General features: G+C 37.7%; 1 long non-coding RNA gene across 1 annotated transcript; it reads right to left on the minus strand.

Moving 5' to 3' along the window:
- Positions 1–3,478: 3,478 nt before the first annotated feature.
- LOC107469920 (uncharacterized) lies at positions 3,479–6,759 on the minus strand. The gene is made up of 3 exons (XR_001588269.3): positions 6,726–6,759; positions 6,419–6,598; positions 3,479–3,739 (listed from the first exon to the last, which is right to left on the minus strand). It is a non-coding gene; the product is annotated as an uncharacterized LOC107469920 (long non-coding RNA).
- Positions 6,760–8,060: the final 1,301 nt, after the last annotated feature.

The raw sequence follows: 8,060 nt of genomic DNA on the forward strand, positions 1-8,060 counted from the left end.
GATTGAGAACCGACAGATGATTAGCCGTGCCGTGACAGGGTGCGTTGAACATTTTTACTGAGAGGATGGGAGGTAGCCACTAACAACGGTGAAACCCTACATACAGCTTGCCATGGAAAGGAGTAAGAAGGATTGGATGAAGACAGTAGGAAAGCAGAGAGACGGAAGGACAAAGCATCTCCATTCGCTTATCTGAAGTTCTCACCAATGAATTACATAAGTATCTCTATCTTTATTTTATGCTTTATTCGTATATTATCCATAACCATTTGAATCTGCCTGACTGAGATTTATAAGGTGACCATAGCTTGCTTCATACCAACAATCTCCGTGGGATCGACCCTTACTCGCGTAAGGTTCATTACTTGGACGACCCAGTACACTTGCTGGTTAGTTGTGCGAAGTTGTGATAAATAGTTGAGATTGCAATTGAGCGTACCATGTTGATGAGATGATCACAATTTCGTGCACCAGAACACTACCTAAATCCTAAGAGAGAGAGAGAGGAGAGAACCTCTCTCTCCAAAACTACATCTAAAACATGAAAAATAAATTATGAAAGCATGATTATGAATGGATGCATTCCCCCACTTTATAACCTCTGGTCTATGCTTTCTGGACTTGGATTTAGGCCAAAAAGGGGTTTAGAACTCGCTGGGGCGTGTTCTGTAATTTTCTGGTGCGTGGCCTCTGTCACGCGTCCGCATGGGTCATGCGGTCGCATCATTCGGAGCTTTTCCTTGCCACGCGGTCGCGTCAGTCATGCGACCGCGTCATGTGCGTTCTGCTTAAGGCGCGCGGTCGCGTCAGTCATGCGTCCGCGTTGCTGAATCTTCGCTTCTAGCACGCGATCGCGTGAACACCAGTTTCCTTAAAGCTCCGTTTTGCTTTCTCCTTCCATTTTTGTATGTTTCCTTTTCCATCCTCTAAGTCATTCTGCCTTAAAAAATCTGAAACTACTCAACACACTAATCACGACATCGAATGGAAGTAAAGGTAATTAAAATAATTAATTTTTAAAGCTTAGGAAACATGTTTTTCACAATACGACATAATAAGGAAGGGAAAGTAAAACCATGCAATTAATGTGAATAAGTAGGTGAGGGATTATATAAATCACTCAAATTAAGCACAAAAGAACTCACGAAATATGGGTTTATCAGTGAGTCTCCTTATCTTTAGCCAGCCGACTTTAGGTGGTCTGTGTTCTTCTGCTTTGCGCCTACTTGAGCCCTTATAGCACCTTGGCCGAGCTCTTTGGGAAGAGGTCGGTGTCGACCAGCCATCAAAAGAGGTCAGTCATTTTTGTCTTCATTCTTCCCAGCTCGTCTAATTCGACCCATAGTATGAACATGTGATGACTTGCATCATCTACCCTTTTTTCTTGCATAACAAGGACCATAAAAGAGCATAATCTCATTTGATCATTGTAATTCATGCAATATTTAATAAATATTATAGTACATTGCTTTGAAATAAGTTTGTGCTGAATTTCAGGTAAAAAAGACATCAAAAAGGGGAAGAAAACAACAAAACAAGCTGGGCGTGTGAAACTGCCCTACCACTTGGAGCAAATGCCACAAAAATGCACTGGCGTGGCACGCCAGGAGCTGGGCGTAGCACACCAGTACTGAAGTCAAGAGGGGATTCTTAAAGCATTTACATGGGCGTGGCACGCCAGAAGCTAGGCGTGGCACGCCAGTATAATTTTCCATAGAACAACAATGAAGGCCACTAAAGGGGCGTGGCACGCCTAGCCCATCACTTACTATGGGCGTGCCACTTGAGCCATGGGCGTGGCACGCCAGTTCATCACTCCAGAAGGGATCCTCACTAGGACGTGCCACTTGGTATCGAAGGCGTGGCACGCCGGCTTCAAAAGTCACTTGGGCATGCCACTTGAGGAGCCAAGCGTCGCACGCGAAGCTTAAGAAACCCATAGATGAATGGGCGTGCCACTTGAGCATCCAGGTGTGGCACGCCAACGTACAAGAAGGCCAAAGCAAAGGCTGGGCGTGCCATTTGGTATCGAAGGTGTGGCATGCCAGCTCAAGAGTCTAACCTGGGCGTGCCACTTGAATGCTGGGCGTGGCACGCCAGCTACTGGAACCAAGGCAAAATGATGGGCGTGGCACACCGGCCTCTAGGCATGGCACGCTAGTTATATTTTCCAGAGAGGGAGATAGGAGGCTGATAAGCCCCATTTGTAGGGTTTATCTTGTGTTGACTTTAGATGATTTTGTTAATCTTTCCTCACATTTATTTAATAAAATAGCATGGTTTTGTGATTGTTTCCGTATTTGTGCTTAAATGTGAAAACATACTTTTTAGGTCCTTAATTTGATAGTTTTAATCTCCCTTTGATCCCACTAGATGCCTTGATGTGTTTGCTAGTGATTTCAGATTGAATAGGTCTAGGAATGGATCAAAGGAGTGAAGAGGAAAGCATGCAAAGTGGAGAAATCATGAAAAGTTAAAGATTTGGAAAATGCCCATAGACGCGCGCGCGTACTGTGCGCTTCCGCATGGATTGCGAAAAACTCTAGGGATGCGTACGCGTGCTGCGCGTGTTCACGTTGATGATGGCACGTAATTTTTGAGTTAAATCGTGCCCAACAATTTTTGAGGAGCTGTGGGGCCCAGTCTTGAACCAACTTTGGAGCCAAAATGCCTAAAATAGATAAGGATTGAAGGGGAAATAATCATTAATTCATCTAAAAAGCTTTAGTTTAGTTTTTAGAGAGAGAAGCTCTCACTTCTCTCTAGAATTAGGATTAGGTTTAGGTAGAATTTCTAGATCTAGGTTTTACTCTTTGCTTTCATCTATTTTTCCCATTCAATTCCTTGTTGTTACATCTTGCTCCTCTACTCTTTTGTTGTGATCTTTTCTATTTTGTTCTTATACTTTGTTGTGGATCTACTTTTGTTCTTTTATTTTTCTTTTAATGCAGTTTGAGGTAATTCATGTCAATTGTGTTTTCTTTGATTGTTGTTGTTAATTCTTTGCATTTAATTGTTGTTAGAATTCATTCTTCTTGTGATTTCACTATGCTTTTCTTTCATGCCTTCCAAGTGTTTGATGAAATGCTTGGAAGGATATTAGAGTAGAATTTTATGGTCTTGGCTTGGAGAGGTAACTTAGGAATTCTTGAGTTGGTAATGTCCAAGTAATTGATGATTGGGAGCCATTGACTTTAGTTCTCATTAATTCAATTAGTGGGGAGCTAGGACCTATGGACTTGGATTGATATAGCTCATTTGACTTTCCTTTACTAGTTAGAGGATGATTTCATGGGATTGATCCTTGCCAATTCTCATATTGTGGTTAGTGATAGGGATAGTGTAACATCCCGTCCAGCAAAATACCTTGCTTAAGTCAGGGTATTTCTACTAAAAAGAACGTTACGTAACCTTTTATAGTATTAACTACTTAATTATCGAGCCTTTGTATCGAGTTCGCGTTTCAGTTTTAAGAAAATTCCAGAAAATTTTGTTTTTATTTCACTAAAGTCATAATTCAAACATTTACAAATAAAAATAATCACATAAATATTATTGATAATAATTCTTATACAAAAGAAACCAAATGAAACTCAAATATAATATACTAAACCTACCCCTCTATATGGAATAGAATCTCAAGGGACAACAGTGAGGGGACTCGATGAAAGCAATTAAAACCATAAAGGAAGCCTACTAATCGCTCGTAGCTTCAAATTGCATCTTCAAACCTGTGTCACTGAAAGGGTGGAAAATTTGGGGGTGAGAACCAAGCCACATATTCTTAGTAGAGGTCGAGAATGCCGTGAAAGTAAAGAATAAAATGCAAATAGTTTATCCATTTAGAAATACTTAAAAGAAAAACTGTTTTCATCTGCAGTGATCTTTACTTGCCTTATCAATCTTTTATTTTGAAAACCAACGGCATAACATTCAAAAATCCAAAATCTTATAAAGCATCAGTTAATTATCCAAAATTCTAAACCCATATTTTCCTTTATAAAGATCTTAAATGTTTTCCTAGACCGTATGAATGACTAATCTGTTCCAAGCGTAGGTTCATTAAGTCTATGCTGAACCAGCTCAATCTTTCATACTTACTAAACCTCAAACACAATCCAATCACGACCTCAGGCCCATGTAATTCAACCAACACCCAATTCACCACAATCCAGCCAATCAGTTACAAACACAAGTAATGAGGTTCAAACACAATCAAGAGCAATTATATCAAGTATAGCAATTAGTAGTTATCAGAATTATTCATTTAGGCAAACCAATTACAATATACACACCCAAACAATGTCACATAGATGCATATGATGAATGTCTAGTCCTAGTTCATGTAATGAGCTCATCTGTCGGTTTCTACCTGCTCTCGACGTAACCCAAAGCAGCTGAAACGGGTATGGCTTTCCAGTTGGCTATACCCCTGTGTACAGGAAATAACCCCTCTGCCACCATAGGGTCCACTACACACAGGAAATAACACATCTGCCACTACAGGAATGTATGCCGACACACCTTCTGTATACAGGAAATAACCCCTCAGCCATGACAGAAATGGAACAGGTGGTCACGGTACTTCTATAGCAGGAAATAACCCCTCTTCCTTACAGAATTAAAATATGGATCTGTACCACAGGAAAGCGTTCTCAGTGGTCGTGCCACCATCTATCTGACTGTCTTATTGCAGCAGATGAACAAACAAATAACTCTGGAGTTGCCTTAATGCAACAAATAAACAAACAAGCACCTCTTGAGTTATTTTAAGCAACAAATGACCCTTCAACAGGTCCTCTACTTTTTATCATACTACTCTTTTAGCATTCGCCACAGCAATATATTCTCAAAAACATTTGATAATAGAAAATCTATTTCTTAAATTCTATATCCAAAATAATTACCAACACAACTTGGCAGCCTGATTTCCATTTTGTTTTTAAAATATCAAATGAATTCGGAATTACGCAAATTTTATATCCATGCGACCGTCTCCGATTAATCTTTCTATTAAACCAAAAATTATAATTTTTCATTGACTCTAGCTTCGGGAATATAAGCAAAATCGTGACTTCTCTGCAGTGTTTTAAATCCAGAAAACAGCAGCAGCATACAACATTCGAAATTTCATATAAAATCCAAAATGAATCCAACCACATTCAAAATTAATGTGGTTAAACTTAACTTATCCAAATTTCTTTCTCAATTGGTTCCAGGGTCATACCATTTTTAATGAAGGAGTTACGTAGCTTGGAAGTTAGGTAATTTTCTGCAGAATTCTGTTTTACAAATCATTAAACACAACCTATTCCAAGGCCCATAACTCACTTATTAAAACATGGAAAACCCTGAAATTTGAATCATGTGTACTAAACATACTCAAATTTCACCTTCAATTGGTTGCATCCCAATATCATTCCAGAATTAAAAATTATAAAGTCTCAAATTTACTGATTTAGAAAACAAAACCTGACTTTTACTGCATAATACATATTACTTTAAAAATCCAAATCTTTAAAACCACAACTCTAAAAATTCTAAATTTTTATAAAATTATAGTATTAGGACCATATTTTCATTTAAAATTGGTTCCATTTCAAAATTCAGACTGGATAAATTCCAATAGAGGAAACGATTTGCTGCTGTGTTAAACGTTCTGCAGAAAAACCAAATTTGACTTCCATAATTCAAAAATTCACCATAAATCATAAACTTAATGAAAAAGTCTCAAATTCACCAGTCCAGCTCCCCATATTCCCAAGCTTAATCCAGGCTTGGTTCCACACAATTTCGATAATCACAGGATTAGTTATAGATTTTCAAAATTGCTGACTCAGTTTAGAAATTATGCAGAAAATCAGATTTTAGAATTCAACATTGAAAAATCATAACTAATTCTCTAGTTGATACGAAACCTTCAAAATTGAGTTTTCTTAATTACGCTTAATATAATTTACTTAGCACTTAAATTCTTATCATTTCAATTACTATATAGTCACGGATTCACTTTCAAAGTTGCCGTTTAATTTCAAGAGAACCTGATTTTAAGCAAACCATTTAGTATTCAAAATCCAACCCTTCAATACCCCTCAAAACCAATTCCAAATCAACCACCAACCAAGCTCATTAATATTACAATATACCAAATAATAGCTTAACAGCAACAAATCCAACATAACCCATTAAAATTCAGTAATTCTCAACAATAAGTCATCAAATTATTCCCAATCTACATAATCAATCAATATCACCAATCAACAATTTCAAATCACAATCTCAATCATTCCAATCACAATTTCAGCCACAATTCAATATTCACATAATCAATCAATTACTCACAGCTATTAAATCTATTTGCAGTTATTCAATAAACCTTGTAGGCATTCTTAAATTAAAATCGTTTTAAACCCCCTACCTCAGTTAGTCAAAACCGTCGAATTTAAATGTGGCGATCTCCTTCTTTTTCCAGTTTACAATAGCTAGTACGGCCGGAATAGTAGCAGTAACATTAGTTCTTCTGGGGAAGCAACAACAATGACATCCGTGGTGCCGGATAAGGACAGCAATACCGAACAAAGACAGTAATGATTGGCAGCTAAGGAAGATCAAGAAAAGGAGGCATGTTATAGTCAAGGCAATAGCAAACCAAATAATGGCAACAGAACACAACTCAATGCTACCAGGGAAAAACAGAATAGAACAGCAACGGCAGAGTAACCTACGATGAACATGAAGCATAGAGGCAAAAAAAAAAATAATGAGGGACCTAAGGCTACACTTATATATAGTAGCTATAGTATACAAAAAAAAGAGGGACCTAAGGCTACACTTATAAAAAGTAGCTATGGTATACAATGTGGCTACGCTTTACAGGTGATGCAGTAGCGTTGAAAAGCGTAGCCTATTCTAGCGAAAATGGAAGCTGAAAAGCGTAGCCTTTGGTCCTGGACAGCATCACTTGAAAAGCGTACCCTATTCCCAAACGCCAAAAGCGTAGCCCTTGGTGTAGAAAAGCGTAGCCTTTGAGAATAGGCAACGGCCGAATAGGAATCACTCCAAAAAGCGTAGCCATAGCCCAAAAAGCGTAGCCGTAGCCTAAGGCATCATTTTTTTTTCACTTTTGGCTACACTTTTCAAGTGTACCTGAATGGGTATTTTTCTTGTAGTGGAAATGCAATGCAACCTATGTATATAAATGCAACTATATGCTGAGATGTTTCTATCTACTTGGTTAAAAGTAAATAAGTTTTCCAAGACAAACATAAATCAAATTCCACTAATTCAAATCATACAGTAAAGACAAGTAAACTTGTAAGAAGATAGGTCATGAAAGCAGGGAACATAGAATCAAGCATTGAACCCTCACTGGTAGTGTATATGCACTATAATCTCTCAAGTGTCTAGGGTTGATCACTCTACTCTTCTCTAGTCATGCTTTCTAAAACTTTGTTCTTTATCTAACCAATCAACAAATATTTAATGTACAAATGCAAACATCATGAGGTCTTTTCAAGGTTGTAATGGGGCTAAGGTAAGGGTGAGGATATATGTAATGCCAAGTGAGCTATAAATTGAATCTTTGAGTAACCTAAGCTATCACCTAACATACACACACTCTATGAAATTCTAAAATCATGCCTAGCTACCCAAAATTCTCACTTTTGTATACAAAATTGTTTCCTGGCAACAAGGAGAAAACAAGAAATTTCACAAGGTGGTGTTGTTCCTTGACTATTCTTTAAAAAGCAAACAAAAGCATGCTTGTTCTGGTTTAAACTGTAATTGTTGAATCTTTCTGGAATGTGAAGTTTTTAGTATGTTTGTCTGTTTATTGCTTTGAATAAAGTGAATGCCTAGATGTTTGATATAACTTCATCTTCTTAAACAAATGCTTGCCATGCTTGTTCTGTTTCCAAAAATAAAAGAAAAGTTTGAACAAAAGTAACTTGGCTAAATTAGTGACAGATCAAGTAGAATTATGTGGGGGTATGCATGCTTGATTGGTTAGTTAGCTCACTGGAAATTGAGTGTAGAATTATCATTTTTGTGTAGAAGTT

Source organism: Arachis duranensis, chromosome 10, assembly GCF_000817695.3.
Source record: "Arachis duranensis cultivar V14167 chromosome 10, aradu.V14167.gnm2.J7QH, whole genome shotgun sequence".
Taxonomy (NCBI): Eukaryota; Viridiplantae; Streptophyta; class Magnoliopsida; order Fabales; family Fabaceae; genus Arachis; species Arachis duranensis.